This window comes from Pocillopora verrucosa, chromosome 5 (assembly GCF_036669915.1).
Source record: "Pocillopora verrucosa isolate sample1 chromosome 5, ASM3666991v2, whole genome shotgun sequence".
Taxonomy (NCBI): domain Eukaryota; kingdom Metazoa; phylum Cnidaria; class Anthozoa; order Scleractinia; family Pocilloporidae; genus Pocillopora; species Pocillopora verrucosa.
In genome coordinates, this window is record NC_089316.1 from 16,127,550 (window position 1) to 16,143,896 (window position 16,347).

Sequence of the window (16,347 nt, forward strand, 5' to 3'; positions counted from 1 at the left end):
TTCCTTAAACTTTTTTTCGCTTTGTGTGTAAAATAGTTAGTTTAGTGACATGGATACATGCGAGAATATGGTACCTATGATTGAGGAGTCGAGTAATGAGATGCCTGTTGAGATGCCTGGTGATTCGAACAATGAGATGCATGATGATTTGAATAATGTGGTGCCCGAAACAAATGCAGAGAACACTGAAGACCGCCATGTCGTCAATGGCGACTCATATGCTTCACGGGCAGCGAGAACGGTATCCCACGAGTACCCGTCGCGGCAGGAGAGGTTTAGATTCTCAGAGAATGTGATGCCGCAGCGGCCAAGGACTGCCTTTTTCACGCCCAGCAAAACGACGACGGCGAAGTCGGTTTTTGAAGCGCTAGAGAATGCTGACATTGACGCGACAGAAATAGCATGTTTACAAAGGAAAATGAATGGCGAGGTGACGGTCACTTTCAAGACCATTTCTGCAAAGGAGAAATTTCTCCGTTTGAATTCATTGCAGGTCGACGCCGAGCTTTTCGCCTTACAAGACGTTGACAAGCCACTTACTTTCCTAACGATATACGACGCCCCTTTGAGCTGTCGGATCTGGCTATAATTAAACGCCTTGCACCTTATTGCGAAGTTCTACACTATCGTCGGGGCAAGCATTCGCTGGCCCAAATATCTACAATGGCCTTCGACATTATCGTGTACGCATTTCGAAAACCGATCCCCAGCTTCCTCCGGTTTGGTAAGTTCCAGGTGTTTGTAAAGCATAGTGGTCAGGTACCTACGTGTCGTAAGTGTAATCGTCCCGGTCACTTCAGTAATGTTTGTCCCAACCGTATCTGTTTTAATTGTGAGGGTCTCGGCCACGAGGCCCGCGATTGTCCTTGTCCTGTTTTGTGTTGTCTGTGTAAGGAGGAAGGGCACCTGGGGATCAATTGTGTACACTCTTGGTTCTCTCCTCCCGTTTCTCCAACCGACGAGCAGGACGATGTCGCGGTAGAATCCGACGACGATGATGGATTGAGCGATTGCTCTTATGGTCGTGGCGCAGATTATCTGCTTCCCGCTTCCCCTCTAATTTCTGAAACTCCTTCCCCCGTGCCTGTGGACGATACTTCTTCTGTTCCTGTTCTTTCTGACTCTAGTGATTCGCCTTTGCCTTCTTCTCCTGACTCTTCAATTCTCAACACCGATGGCCTCGTAAAATCTGCTCAATCTGTGCCCGACCCGCCGCGACATCGTATTCCTGCTCTTCTTTCTGACTCCCTTTCGGCCGCTACTAGACGTTCTTCTTCTCCTCTCTCTGCAAAATCAACGCCTTCTCTTCCCTCTGAACCTGTTCTTGATCCTTCTCCGTCGCCGCTCGACTGCTCGGAAGATGGCATGAACGCCACCATGGATTTAAAGAGGAAATCGGCGGATGCATCGCCGAAACGCACAAAGAAGGGCAAGAAAAAACCTCCACATAAGTGAGTTTAATTATGTTGCGTGAGTCTTTTTTTCCAAGAGTTTTCCTTTTAAGCTTTTAACTGTTAATGCAAGGGGTTTTGCTAGTCCCCTTACTCATAATTTTTTGTTTGATTCGATCGAATCTTCCAACTGTGATGTTTGTTTTGTTCAAGAAACCCTAGTCAGTTCTGAATCCACTATTAAATCCCTGTCTCGCAGATGGCTGGGCCGTTGTTTCTGGTCTCCAGCCTCTGGTAGACAGGGTGGTGTGGTTACTTTAATTTCGTCGAAATGTTCTGATGAGATTGTCTCTTGGAAAAAAGACTCACACGGTCGTATTGTCAGTATTTTGATCAGGAGCAACGGTGTAGAGGTGAATTTAGTAATATTTACGCTCCCACTAATCTTGCAGAGCGAAAGATTTTCTTTGATTCTCTCCACGAATTTTTTATTCCTTCCGATGCAATCATCATCGGAGGGGACTTTAATTGTTACGATAATGTTCTCGATAAATTTGGTGGAAACGTTTCTATTCACAAAGAATACGAGTCTTTGAAAAATGATTTTGCTCTTGTTGATGTTTGGCGCAATTTGCATCCCGGCTCAAGGGAATTTACGTGGTTCAATTCGTCCTTGTCTATCGGGAGTAGACTTGACAAGTTTTTGGTTTCAAGGGAGTTGTTGTCACCCGGCGTGGAGTGCAACATCTCACCTTGTCCAATTTCCGATCACGATTTTGTTTCCTTCGTCTTTGACATCCTCCCACCGGGGTCAAACGCGGCCCGGTGTGTGGAATTTTAATAATTCCCTTCTGAAAGATAAGGACTTTTGTACCACTATAGAAAAATTGATTGATTGTCATCTACGTTTTTTGCCCTCTTTCGCGAGCTTTCAGGATTGGTGGGAGTTCTTGAAACTGTCCATCAAAGAGGAATCGATCGCCTTTTCGCGTAATAAAAGGCGGTTGCGTAAAAAGCAGGTATATTTAACGAATAAGTTAATTCGTCTCCGTCAACGTTTAGTTGGTGGAGACAACACCGTCTCCGTTTTGATTTCTGACACGGAAAGCCAGTTGAAAGCCCTTCGCGTTAAAGAAATCGAGGGGATCATGATTCGGAGCCGCGCACAATGGCTGGAAGAAGGCGAGCGGCCTAGCCGTTACTTTTTTAACTTGCAAAGAATCAAAGCTCAGAGATCACACATCTCTTCAGTTTACGATCTAAATGGCACCGAAGTCTCCTCTCAGGAGGAGATCGAAAAAGCGCACGTTGATTTTTACTCGCGTCTTTTTTCCGAAGAGCCGTTGACGCGACCTTGCAGGACGACCTTTTGTCCTCTCTGCCGCGTCAACTTTCTCCGATCAAGCGTCGTCTTGCGAAGGCCAGATGACGCTTGATGAAATGACCTTTGCGTTAAAGAAAATGAACAGCAATAAGGCACCTGGCCCCGATGGCCTTTCTGTTGAATTTTATGTCAAATTCTGGGATCGGCTAGGTCCGCACCTGTGCCGTGTCCTTAATGCCTGTTATCGGCTGGGGAGATGTGTGAGTCTATGAAGACACAAGTAATACGCGTGTCATCTTTAAAAAAGGTGACCGTAAAGATCTGAAAAACTGGCGACCGATTTTCTCTTTGAATGTCGATTATAAAATTTGCTCCAAAGTTCTTTCTCTTCGTCTCTCTAAGGTTCTAGAATTTATCGTTGATCCTGATCAAACCTGTTCTGTGCCCGGACGTAAAATTACATCGAATTTGCACGTTCTTAGAGATGTGCTAGATCATATCGATCGTACTAATGAGACCGGTATTTTGATTAGCCTCGATCAAGAGAAAGCTTTCGATCGTGTCAATCGCACCTTTTTGTTAAATTTATTGTCTCGTTTCGGTTTTGGTCCATCCTTTTGTTTCTGGATCAATACCCTATATAATGGCGCTAACATGCGCATTATTGTGAACGAGTGGTTGTCAGACACGATACCTTTATCCCGCGGGGTGAGACAAGGAGATTCCCTGTCTCCCTTGTTGTACATTCTTTGTGTTGAAACTCTTGCGTGCAAAATCCGAAATAATCCAGATATCGAGGGCTTTTCTCCTTCCGGGCGCACGAGGTTTATGTTATAAAGTGGGTGTTTATGCTGATGATACGACCTGTATTGTTAAATCCTATCGTTCCCTTCAATTTTATTTAACATGATCAATGTGTATGAGGGGTGGTCTGGAGCTCGTCTCAACGTCGCAAAAACTGAGGCCATGTGGCTGGGAGCATGGCGTTCGCGCGGCGACCAGCCGCTTGGCCTCAAGTGGGTGACGAAAATGAAAATTTTAGGCGTTGTTTTTGGCCCCGACACCGATGCCGATAATTGGCGACCAAAGCTCGAGAAATTAGAGAAACATCTTAATCTCTGGAAATCTCGATCTCTCTCCTTGTCGGTAATCCCTCATAATCAATGTGTTGGGATTAGTAAACTTTTGTATCTCTCTGCTGTGTTGTGTGTCCCTAAATGGGTGGTTTCGAAAATTAACAATTTAGTCTGGCCTTTTCTCTGGGGATCCCGCATTGAAACGGTTAGCCGGATGACTTGCCACCAGTCCCTCGGGAAGGGTGGTCTCGGCATTTTTAACTTTCAGACCAAAAGCGATTCTCTTAAGTTGGCGTCCCTCATTTCTATTCTCGATGATCGCGAGTCAAAGTCTTTTTTTCCTAACCAAATATTTTCTAGGTTCTAGACTTGCTTCTTGCCGGCCGGAGTGGCGTTCTCTTCGTGACAACTCCACTCCGAGCACACAGAATTTGACACCCTATTATGAGAAATGCTTTTCGATTCTCGCCTCTCTTCGCGGGATCGTTTCCCACCAAGAGTGGCGAGATTTTGTTTTCTCTTCCAAGAAGTGCTATTTAGCTCTCTTGAGAGAGAATTCTGCCTCCCCGATTCTCCATCGCTTTTGGTCTGCCTTTCTTCCGATAGATTTTGATCTCGACCGTTTCTGGGTTTCTGTTAGGGATGATTTTTTTTCCGAAAACTATAAAAACGATATACTTTGGTTAATTGTCCTCCGCGCTGTGAAGGTACGCGACTCCCTAAAAATTGGGGGTATATCGACTCTGACAAATGCGCGTCCTGCTCCGTAAAGAGACAATTGATCATTGTTTTCTTAACTGTGTTCGTGTGAAACGTGTGTGGTCGTTTTTCTCTCCTGTTCTCTCTTCCTTCTTGGCTTTCCTTTCTTGCCATCGTGTACTCGTGTTTTCTTTTTCCGTTGGGCTCCCGTTAGCCCTAAAAAGGCTCAGTTAGCCCGCTTCTTAATCAAAACGATTCTGTACGGTGTCTGGAAGTTTCGCAATAAAGCTACCTTTCATAACGGAAATGACACTCCCGAGGGTATGATTCGTTATATCCTCGGTGATGTCAGGAACAGAGTAGCTTGTGATTTTTTTTTCGGCTTCCGTTTTCGGAGTTTAAGAATGTTTTGGGAGGCTCCAGGTCTTTGCCGTTTCGATGGCGATTCTTATAAATTATTGATGTAAATATTTCTGTAAATAGTCCGTTAATTGACCTAGTAATAGTAACAACTTTTTTAGGTTCATTAGTTAATTGATAGCTTAAGATTTATTTAGGTGCATTAGGTTAGGGTGTATTAGGTTAAGGAATGTCAATAATTAGCTTTAATTTATTTAGGTACATTAGGTAATTAGTGTTTAGGAATATTAATAATTAGTAATATTTAGTGTAAATACGGACTTTACATGGACCTCTTCTGGACTTTATTAGTGATTAATTAGTTTTGTTTGGACTTTGGAACTTTCTTTCGATTTTAATTAATAAGTAAGGGCCAAGCCCACGTGCGTTTCGCATTTTATTCTGTATATAGATTTATTCTAAATAAATCAATTTCAAAACTTAAAATCTGTTCTTATCAGCTTAATATCTGATACGCTGCTCATTGAGCAGCTCATATATTAAACTGATTTTTTTTGGAACTGGGCTGTGGAAAAGAGGCTTGCCTCGTCCCAGCCACGGGTTGCCTCGGTATAGCACTACCTCCGAGTGCGGCCCACTTCCCTCTGGGGAAGACACATTCAATCCAAAACAAAGTCAACGGTATAGCATTCTTTTATGTTTACAGGAGCCCCGCCCGCCCTTAGAGGGGGAAGAGGTGAAAGAGGGATGATAATTCAGACAACAGACAATGGCAGGAACGGCCGCTGGCCTACGTTTTCTGAAGCGCGCAAAGCACTACCACAAGGACCTAGGGGTAAGTGGATTTTTTCACCGAGGGCAGATGCTGAAAAAGCATACTTACCTGACGCGGGAGGTACTGGTGATCAAGGAGGCAGTCCTCTCAAGGCGAGGCCCTTTCATTGCACTTCGACTGGGTTGACCCTTGCGATTACCCCAAATGTGGGTAACTCGAGCGTATAATTTCTGGTAGTGGGGACCTGCGTTCGCGCTCGTCCCCGCAAAAGTCATCCAAACTATGTCTATATGGCCCTCTTACTGACTATCGAGGGTATTTTTGCTTTTGCAGTGGACCGGTAGACTTGCAAAGAAAGCAAAGGACGCACAACTGGCCAAGGTGTTGGCACGTTTGGAGGGGTAGAAGTGCATTGGAGAGACTGGGAGGAAGGAAACAAGGTGAGTTTCGGGGCGGTGCGTAACTTTGCTGGCTGTTTTTGTTCAAGGCCTGTCTGTTCTATTGTGCGTAAAGTCCTGTTCGTTTGTATTTGCAGGTTGTGCGTGCCGTGCCGTGCTGTGCTATGCGCGCGAAGGGAAAGGAAATGAAGGAAACCAAACGGCCGATCGACCGAGCGAGCGAGCATAGAAGGTCATTCGACTTGGACCGTGAGTACACTTTGAACCTTTTGAGCGGTTTTATTGTCACTGGAGCCGCTTTTAGAAATGCATATGCTATCGTTAGTGTATCCTTTGTGCGAGCAAGCGAGTGAACGAATGAACGAGGGAAGGAAACAAACTAGCAGAGTAGTAAAAGTATCGAACCTTTTTCCCGATTCGTTTGCAGTCTGAATCCAACCATTGTCGACTTTCAGTGCCGTTTTTTTTTCGCGCGCCCTCCTCTTGGAAGTGTGCGAGTGTTTTGCCACGTCACGATGGCTTAAAACTGCGTCTCAGAAGTGTGCGTTTTTTTCCTATTCATTTTTTCGTTCGTTATTTGGAATGATTTGATATCACAGAAGTAGAATTTGACATCATAAACTGTTCATCTCGCGCGTGCTCACTCGCTCGCGCGCGCTCTGTAAGAAAAGTCGATCGCACTAGAGTTTTTCGCCATTAGCTGGCCGATTTTTGACAAAAAGGTGTTTTTCCCCCCCTCGTTTTTTTGCTTTGATTTTGTTTCCTCACTCACCTACGGCTCTCTATGTGAAATTGTGGTGTATGGAGAGCTATTTATTGGGGATAAAACGTTTAGAGATGTTCGCAAGACAAAAATTGAAGCCTACAACACGGGTATTCCCAGGCGGTCACCCATCCAAGTACTAACCCCGCCCGACAGGGCTTAACTTCGGTGATCGGACGAGAACCGGTGCTTTCCCTGTGGTATGGTCGTAGACGAGGAAATGGGGTCGAAATTGTGCTTGTTATCGGCCAGGTTTCAGGCTGTAAAGCGGCCACATCCCTGAGTGTAGGCGAATTTGAAATTCTAAAGCCCTAGTTTCGTTTACTCTAGAAACACCTAAGAAATCGATACTCTAACCTCTAACCCTAAAATTGTACCCTAACCCTGAAGAAAATGGTTACCCTAACCCCGAAGTCGTTACCTAACCCTAATGTATTTTCCTCAACCCAGTTAACACATTGAGGAGCATCGATTTGAAGCACTATTCCCTAGGGAGGGGGAGGAGGGGTCCCAAGAGACATAACGTGTCCTAAAAACCTATTATACAATGGTTTTAGCTCCGTAGGTGCGTGTATCTGGCTTTAAAAATCTTACAGTGAGGAGATACCAAACGGGTCAGCCTCTGGGACCGTCTGCGGGACTCGCAAGGGCTTGTGGGGGCGACCTGCTACTATCCACCATAAACCGTGGGAAGGATCCCTCGACCACCCCCCTCACCCAGGGCATGCTTCGGCATCGCTTCTTGCTCGGCCTTTTGGCTAAAGATCAAGTGTAGTATCTGTTCTTATCAGCTTAATATCTGACGCTGCTCATTGAGCAGCTCATATATTAAACTGATTTTTGGAACTGGGCTGTGGAAAAGAGGCTTGCCTCGTCCCAGCCACGGGTTGCCTCGGTATAGCACTACCTCCGAGTGCGGCCCACTTCCCTCTGGGGAAGACACATTCAATCCAAAACAAAGTCAACGGTATAGCATTCTTTTATGTTTACAGGAGCCCCGCCCGCCCTTAGAGGGGGAAGAGGTGAAAGAGGGATGATAATTCAGACAACAGACAATGGCAGGAACGGCCGCTGGCCTACGTTTTCTGAAGCGCGCAAAGCACTACCACAAGGACCTAGGGGTAAGTGGATTTTTTCACCGAGGGCAGATGCTGAAAAAGCATACTTACCTGACGCGGGAGGTACTGTGATCAAGGAGGCAGTCCTCTCAAGGCGAGGCCCTTTCATTGCACTTCGACTGGGTTGACCCTTGCGATTACCCCAAATGTGGGTAACTCGAGCGTATAATTTCTGGTAGTGGGGACCTGCGTTCGCGCTCGTCCCCGCAAAAGTCATCCAAACTATGTCTATATGGCCCTCTTACTGACTATCGAGGGTATTTTTGCTTTTGCAGTGGACCGGTAGACTTGCAAAGAAAGCAAAGGACGCACAACTGGCCAAGGTGTTGGCACGTTTGGAGGGGTAGAAGTGCATTGGAGAGACTGGAGGAAGGAAACAAGGTGAGTTTCGGGGCGGTGCGTAACTTTGCTGGCTGTTTTTGTTCAAGGCCTGTCTGTTCTATTGTGCGTAAAGTCCTGTTCGTTTGTATTTGCAGGTTGTGCGTGCCGTGCCGTGCTGTGCTATGCGCGCGAAGGAAAGGAATGAAAGGAAACCAAACGGCCGATCGACCGAGCGAGCGAGCATAGAAGGTCATTCGACTTGGACCGTGAGTACACTTTGAACCTTTTGAGCGGTTTTATTGTCACTGGAGCCGCTTTTAGAAATGCTATTGCTATCGTTAGTGTATCCTTTGTGCGAGCAAGCGAGTGAACGAATGAACGAGGGAAGGAAACAAACTAGCAGAGTAGTAAAAGTATCGAACCTTTTTCCCGATTCGTTTGCAGTCTGAATCCAACCATTGTCGACTTTCAGTGCCGTTTTTCGCGCGCCTCCTCTTGGAAGTGTGCGAGTGTTTTGCCACGTCACGATGGCTTAAAACTGCGTCTCAGAAGTGTGCGTTTTTTTCCTATTCATTTTTTCGTTCGTTATTTGGAATGATTTGATATCACAGAAGTAGAATTTGACATCATAAACTGTTCATCTCGCGCGTGCTCACTCGCTCGCGCGCGCTCTGTAAGAAAAGTCGATCGCACTAGAGTTTTCGCCATTAGCTGGCCGATTTTTGACAAAAAGGTGTTTTCCCCCCCTCGTTTTTTGCTTTGATTTTGTTCCTCACTCACCTACGGCTCTCTATGTGAAATTGTGGTGTATGGAGAGCTATTTATTGGGATAAAACGTTTAGAGATGTTCGCAAGACAAAAAATTGAAGCCTACAACACGGGGTATTCCCAGGCGGTCACCCATCCAAGTACTAACCCCGCCCGACAGGGCTTAACTTCGGTGATCGGACGAGAACCGGTGCTTTCCCTGTGGTATGGTCGTAGACGAGGAAATGGGGTCGAAATTGTGCTTGTTATCGGCCAGGTTCAGGCTGTAAAGCGGCCACATCCCTGAGTGTAGGCGAATTTGAAATTCTAAAGCCCTAGTTTCGTTACTCTAACCCTAAGAAATCGATACTCTAACCCTAAGAAATTGTTACCCTAACCCTAAGAAATGGTTACCCTAACCCCGAAGTCGTTACCTAACCCTAATGTATTTTCCTCAACCCAGTTAACACATTGAGGAGCATCGATTTGAAGCACTATTCCCTAGGGAGGGAGGGAGGGGTCCCAAGAGACATAACGTGTCCTAAAAACCTATTATACAATGTTTTAGCTCCGTAGGTGCGTGTATCTGGCTTTAAAATCTTACAGTGAGGAGATACCAAACGGGTCAGCCTCTGGGACCGTCTGCGGGACTCGCAAGGGCTTGTGGGGGCGACCTGCTACTATCCACCATAAACCGTGGGAAGGATCCCTCGACCACCCCCCTCACCCAGGGCATGCTTCGGCATCGCACTATTCCCTAGGGAGGGGAGGGAGGGGTCCCAAGAGACATAACGTGTCCTAAAAACCTATTATACAATGTTTTAGCTCCGTAGGTGCGTGTATCTGGCTTTAAAATCTTACAGTGAGGAGATACCAAACGGGTCAGCCTCTGGGACCGTCTGCGGGACTCGCAAGGGCTTGTGGGGGCGACCTGCTACTATCCACCATAAACCGTGGGAAGGATCCCTCGACCACCCCCCTCACCCAGGGCATGCTTCGGCATCGCTTCTCGGCCTTTTGGCTAAGATCAAGTGTAGTATCTGTTCTTATCAGCTTAATATCTGATACGCCGCTGCTCATTGAGCAGCTCATATTAAACTGATTTTTGGAACTGGGCTGTGGAAAAGAGGCTTGCCTCGTCCCAGCCACGGGTTGCCTCGGTATAGCACTACCTCCGAGTGCGGCCCACTTCCCTCTGGGGAAGACACATTCAATCCAAAACAAAGTCAACGGTATAGCATTCTTTTATGTTTACAGGAGCCCCGCCCGCCCTTAGAGGGGGAAGAGGTGAAAGAGGGATGATAATTCAGACAACAGACAATGGCAGGAACGGCCGCTGGCCTACGTTTTCTGAAGCGCGCAAAGCACTACCACAAGGACCTAGGGGTAAGTGGATTTTTTCACCGAGGGCAGATGCTGAAAAAGCATACTTACCTGACGCGGGAGGTACTGTGATCAAGGAGGCAGTCCTCTCAAGGCGAGGCCCTTTCATTGCACTTCGACTGGGTTGACCCTTGCGATTACCCCAAATGTGGGTAACTCGAGCGTATAATTTCTGGTAGTGGGGACCTGCGTTCGCGCTCGTCCCCGCAAAAGTCATCCAAACTATGTCTATATGGCCCTCTTACTGACTATCGAGGGTATTTTTGCTTTTGCAGTGGACCGGTAGACTTGCAAAGAAAGCAAAGGACGCACAACTGGCCAAGGTGTTGGCACGTTTGGAGGGGTAGAAGTGCATTGGAGAGACTGGAGGAAGGAAACAAGGTGAGTTTCGGGGCGGTGCGTAACTTTGCTGGCTGTTTTTGTTCAAGGCCTGTCTGTTCTATTGTGCGTAAAGTCCTGTTCGTTTGTATTTGCAGGTTGTGCGTGCCGTGCCGTGCTGTGCTATGCGCGCGAAGGGAAAGGAAATGAAAGGAAACCAAACGGCCGATCGACCGAGCGAGCGAGCATAGAAGGTCATTCGACTTGGACCGTGAGTACACTTTGAACCTTTTGAGCGGTTTTATTGTCACTGGAGCCGCTTTTAGAAATGCTATTGCTATCGTTAGTGTATCCTTTGTGCGAGCAAGCGAGTGAACGAATGAACGAGGGAAGGAAACAAACTAGCAGAGTAGTAAAAGTATCGAACCTTTTTCCCGATTCGTTTGCAGTCTGAATCCAACCATTGTCGACTTTCAGTGCCGTTTTTTCGCGCGCCTCCTCTTGGAAGTGTGCGAGTGTTTTGCCACGTCACGATGGCTTAAAACTGCGTCTCAGAAGTGTGCGTTTTTTTCCTATTCATTTTTTCGTTCGTTATTTGGAATGATTTGATATCACAGAAGTAGAATTTGACATCATAAACTGTTCATCTCGCGCGTGCTCACTCGCTCGCGCGCGCTCTGTAAGAAAAGTCGATCGCACTAGAGTTTTCGCCATTAGCTGGCCGATTTTTGACAAAAGGTGTTTTCCCCCCCTCGTTTTTTGCTTTGATTTTGTTCCTCACTCACCTACGGCTCTCTATGTGAAATTGTGGTGTATGGAGAGCTATTTATTGGGATAAAACGTTTAGAGATGTTCGCAAGACAAAAAATTGAAGCCTACAACACGGGGTATTCCCAGGCGGTCACCCATCCAAGTACTAACCCCGCCCGACAGGGCTTAACTTCGGTGATCGGACGAGAACCGGTGCTTTCCCTGTGGTATGGTCGTAGACGAGGAAATGGGGTCGAAATTGTGCTTGTTATCGGCCAGGTTCAGGCTGTAAAGCGGCCACATCCCTGAGTGTAGGCGAATTTGAAATTCTAAAGCCCTAGTTTCGTTACTCTAACCCTAAGAAATCGATACTCTAACCCTAAGAAATTGTTACCCTAACCCTAAGAAATGGTTACCCTAACCCCGAAGTCGTTACCTAACCCTAATGTATTTTCCTCAACCCAGTTAACACATTGAGGAGCATCGATTTGAAGCACTATTCCCTAGGGAGGGGAGGGAGGGGTCCCAAGAGACATAACGTGTCCTAAAAACCTATTATACAATGTTTTAGCTCCGTAGGTGCGTGTATCTGGCTTTAAAATCTTACAGTGAGGAGATACCAAACGGGTCAGCCTCTGGGACCGTCTGCGGGACTCGCAAGGGCTTGTGGGGGCGACCTGCTACTATCCACCATAAACCGTGGGAAGGATCCCTCGACCACCCCCCTCACCCAGGGCATGCTTCGGCATCGCTTCTCGGCCTTTTGGCTAAGATCAGCCAACACGTAAGTTTGTTTTTGCTGTTGGTAAGCGTGTTTTTTCCTTAAACTTTTTTCGCTTTGTGTGTAAAATAGTTAGTTTAGTGACATGGATGCATGCGAGAATATGGTACCTATGATTGAGGAGTCGAGTAATGAGATGCCTGTTGAGATGCCTGGTGATTCGAACAATGAGATGCATGATGATTTGAATAATGTGGTGCCCGAAACAAATGCAGAGAACACTGAAGACCGCCATGTCGTCAATGGCGACTCATATGCTTCACGGGCAGCGAGAACGGTAGCCCACGAGTACCCGTCGAGGCAGGAGAGGTTTAGATTCTCAGAGAATGTGATGCCGCAGCGGCCAAGGACTGCCTTTTTCACGCCCAGCAAAACGACGACGGCGAAGTCGGTTTTTGAAGCGCTAGAGAATGCTGACATTGACGCGACAGAAATAGCATGTTTACAAAGGAAAATGAATGGCGAGGTGACGGTCACTTTCAAGACCATTTCTGCAAAGGAGAAATTTCTCCGTTTGAATTCATTGCAGGTCGACGCCGAGCTTTTCGCCTTACAAGACGTTGACAAGCCACTTACTTTCCTAACGATATACGACGCCCCTTTTGAGCTGTCGGATCTGGCTATAATTAAACGCCTTGCACCTTATTGCGAAGTTCTACACTATCGTCGGGGCAAGCATTCGCTGGCCCCAAATATCTACAATGGCCTTCGACATTATCGTGTACGCATTTCAAAACCGATCCCCAGCTTCCTCCGGTTTGGTAAGTTCCAGGTGTTTGTAAAGCATAGTGGTCAGGTACCTACGTGTCGTAAGTGTAATCGTCCCGGTCACTTCAGTAATGTTTGTCCCAACCGTATCTGTTTTAATTGTGAGGGTCTCGGCCACGAGGCCCGCGATTGTCCTTGTCCTGTTTTGTGTTGTCTGTGTAAGGAGGAAGGGCACCTGGGGATCAATTGTGTACACTCTTGGTTCTCTCCTCCCGTTTCTCCAACTGACGAGCAGGACGATGTCGCGGTAGAATCCGACGACGATGATGGATTGAGCGATTGCTCTTATGGTCGTGGCGCAGATTATCTGCTTCCCGCTTCCCCTCTAATTTCTGAAACTCCTTCCCCGTGCCTGTGGACGATACTTCTTCTGTTCCTGTTCTTTCTGACTCTAGTGATTCGCCTTTGCCTTCTTCTCCTGACTCTTCAATTCTCAACACCGATGGCCTCGTAAAATCTGCTCAATCTGTGCCCGACCCGCCGCGACATCGTATTCCTGCTCTTCTTTCTGACTCCCTTTCGGCCGCTACTAGACGTTCTTCTTCTCCTCTCTCTGCAAAATCAACGCCTTCTCTTCCCTCTGAACCTGTTCTTGATCCTTCTCCGTCGCCGCTCGACTGCTCGGAAGATGGCATGAACGCCACCATGGATTTAAAGAGGAAATCGGCGGATGCATCGCCGAAACGCACAAAGAAGGGCAAGAAAAAACCTCCACATAAGTGAGTTTAATTATGTTGCGTGAGTCTTTTTTTCCAAGAGTTTTCCTTTTAAGCTTTTAACTGTTAATGCAAGGGGTTTTGCTAGTCCCCTTACTCATAATTTTTGTTTGATTCGATCGAATCTTCCAACTGTGATGTTTGTTTTATTCAAGAAACCCTAGTCAGTTCTGAATCCACTATTAAATCCCTGTCTCGCAGATGGCTGGGCCGTTGTTTCTGGTCTCCAGCCTCTGGTAGACAGGGTGGTGTGGTTACTTTAATTTCGTCGAAATGTTCTGATGAGATTGTCTCTTGGAAAAAAGACTCACACGGTCGTATTGTCAGTATTTTGATCAGGAGCAACGGTGTAGAGGTGAATTTAGTTAATATTTACGCTCCCACTAATCTTGCAGAGCGAAAGATTTTCTTTGATTCTCTCCACGAATTTTTTATTCCTTCCGATGTAATCATCATCGGAGGGGACTTTAATTGTTACGATAATGTTCTCGATAAATTTGGTGGAAACGTTTCTATTCACAAAGAATACGAGTCTTTGAAAAATGATTTTGCTCTTGTTGATGTTTGGCGCAATTTGCATCCCGGCTCAAGGGAATTTACGTGGTTCAATTCGTCCTTGTCTATCGGGAGTAGACTTGACAAGTTTTTGGTTTCAAGGGAGTTGGTGTCACCCGGCGTGGAGTGCAACATCTCACCTTGTCCAATTTCCGATCACGATTTTGTTTCCTTCGTCTTTGACATTCCCACCGGGGTCAAACGCGGCCCGGGTGTGTGGAATTTTAATAATTCCCTTCTGAAAGATAAGGACTTTTGTACCACTATAGAAAAATTGATTGATTGTCATCTACGTTTTTTGCCCTCTTTCGCGAGCTTTCAGGATTGGTGGGAGTTCTTGAAACTGTCCATCAAAGAGGAATCGATCGCCTTTTCGCGTAATAAACGGAGGCGGTTGCGTAAAAAGCAGGTATTTTTAACGAATAAGTTAATTCGTCTCCGTCAACGTTTAGTTGGTGGAGACAACACCGTCTCCGTTTTGATTTCTGACACGGAAAGCCAGTTGAAAGCCCTTCGCGTTAAAGAAATCGAGGGGATCATGATTCGGAGCCGCGCACAATGGCTGGAAGAAGGCGAGCGGCCTAGCCGTTACTTTTTTAACTTGCAGAGAATCAAAGCTCAGAGATCACACATCTCTTCAGTTTACGATCTAAATGGCACCGAAGTCTCCTCTCAGGAGGAGATCGAAAAAGCGCACGTTGATTTTTACTCGCGTCTTTTTTCCGAAGAGCCTGTTGACGCGACCTTGCAGGACGACCTTTTGTCCTCTCTGCCGCGTCAACTTTCTCCCGATCAAGCGTCGCCTTGCGAAGGCCAGATGACGCTTGATGAAATGACCTTTGCGTTAAAGAAAATGAACAGCAATAAGGCACCTGGCCCCGATGGCCTTTCTGTTGAATTTTATGTCAAATTCTGGGATCGGCTAGGTCCGCACCTGTGCCGTGTCCTTAATGCCTGTTATCGGGCTGGGGAGATGTGTGAGTCTATGAAGACAAGTAATACGCGTGTCATCTTTAAAAAAGGTGACCGTAAAGATCTGAAAAACTGGCGACCGATTTCTCTTTTGAATGTCGATTATAAAATTTGCTCCAAAGTTCTTTCTCTTCGTCTCTCTAAGGTTCTAGAATTTATCGTTGATCCTGATCAAACCTGTTCTGTGCCCGGACGTAAAATTACATCGAATTTGCACGTTCTTAGAGATGTGCTAGATCATATCGATCGTACTAATGAGACCGGTATTTTGATTAGCCTCGATCAAGAGAAAGCTTTCGATCGTGTCAATCGCACCTTTTTGTTAAATTTATTGTCTCGTTTCGGTTTTGGTCCATCCTTTTGTTTCTGGATCAATACCCTATATAATGGCGCTAACATGCGCATTATTGTGAACGAGTGGTTGTCAGACACGATACCTTTATCCCGCGGGGTGAGACAAGGAGATTCCCTGTCTCCCTTGTTGTACATTCTTTGTGTTGAAACTCTTGCGTGCAAAATCCGAAATAATCCAGATATCGAGGGCTTTCTCCTTCCGGGCGCACGAGGTTTATGTTATAAAGTGGGTGTTTATGCTGATGATACGACCTGTATTGTTAAATCCTATCGTTCCCTTCAATCTTTATTTAACATGATCAATGTGTATGAGGGTGGGTCTGGAGCTCGTCTCAACGTCGCAAAAACTGAGGCCATGTGGCTGGGAGCATGGCGTTCGCGCGGCGACCAGCCGCTTGGCCTCAAGTGGGTGACGAAAATGAAAATTTTAGGCGTTGTTTTTGGCCCCGACACCGATGCCGATAATTGGCGACCAAAGCTCGAGAAATTAGAGAAACATCTTAATCTCTGGAAATCTCGATCTCTCTCCTTTGTCGGTAAATCCCTCATAATCAATGTGTTGGGGATTAGTAAACTTTTGTATCTCTCTGCTGTGTTGTGTGTCCCTAAATGGGTGGTTTCGAAAATTAACAATTTAGTCTGGCCTTTTCTCTGGGGATCCCGCATTGAAACGGTTAGCCGGATGACTTGCCACCAGTCCCTCGGGAAGGGTGGTCTCGGCATTTTTAACTTTCAGACCAAAAGCGATTCTCTTAAGTTGGCGTCCCTCATTTCTATT

General features: G+C 46.4%; 9 non-coding genes across 9 annotated transcripts; 6 read left to right on the top strand and 3 right to left on the bottom strand.

Moving 5' to 3' along the window:
* The first annotated feature begins 5,305 nt into the window (after positions 1 to 5,305).
* Positions 5,306 to 5,493, top strand: LOC131784663 (U2 spliceosomal RNA). Its single transcript, XR_010717759.1, has one exon. It is a non-coding gene; the product is annotated as a U2 spliceosomal RNA (small nuclear RNA).
* Positions 5,494 to 5,725: 232 nt separating this feature from the next.
* Positions 5,726 to 5,890, top strand: LOC136281385 (U1 spliceosomal RNA). Its single transcript, XR_010717734.1, has one exon. It is a non-coding gene; the product is annotated as a U1 spliceosomal RNA (small nuclear RNA).
* A 992-nt stretch (positions 5,891 to 6,882) lies between these two features.
* Positions 6,883 to 7,000, bottom strand: LOC136281469 (5S ribosomal RNA). The gene has a single exon (XR_010717789.1). It is a non-coding gene; the product is annotated as a 5S ribosomal RNA (ribosomal RNA).
* Positions 7,001 to 7,520: 520 nt separating this feature from the next.
* LOC136281407 (U2 spliceosomal RNA) lies at positions 7,521 to 7,715 on the top strand. The gene has a single exon (XR_010717756.1). It is a non-coding gene; the product is annotated as a U2 spliceosomal RNA (small nuclear RNA).
* A 232-nt stretch (positions 7,716 to 7,947) lies between these two features.
* On the top strand, positions 7,948 to 8,111 carry LOC136281353 (U1 spliceosomal RNA). The gene has a single exon (XR_010717702.1). It is a non-coding gene; the product is annotated as a U1 spliceosomal RNA (small nuclear RNA).
* Positions 8,112 to 9,092: 981 nt separating this feature from the next.
* On the bottom strand, positions 9,093 to 9,211 carry LOC136281415 (5S ribosomal RNA). Its single transcript, XR_010717760.1, has one exon. It is a non-coding gene; the product is annotated as a 5S ribosomal RNA (ribosomal RNA).
* A 762-nt stretch (positions 9,212 to 9,973) lies between these two features.
* LOC136281403 (U2 spliceosomal RNA) lies at positions 9,974 to 10,166 on the top strand. The gene has a single exon (XR_010717752.1). It is a non-coding gene; the product is annotated as a U2 spliceosomal RNA (small nuclear RNA).
* A 232-nt stretch (positions 10,167 to 10,398) lies between these two features.
* Positions 10,399 to 10,562, top strand: LOC136281354 (U1 spliceosomal RNA). Its single transcript, XR_010717703.1, has one exon. It is a non-coding gene; the product is annotated as a U1 spliceosomal RNA (small nuclear RNA).
* A 983-nt stretch (positions 10,563 to 11,545) lies between these two features.
* Positions 11,546 to 11,664, bottom strand: LOC136281426 (5S ribosomal RNA). Its single transcript, XR_010717761.1, has one exon. It is a non-coding gene; the product is annotated as a 5S ribosomal RNA (ribosomal RNA).
* Between the last annotated feature and the right edge of the window lie 4,683 nt (positions 11,665 to 16,347).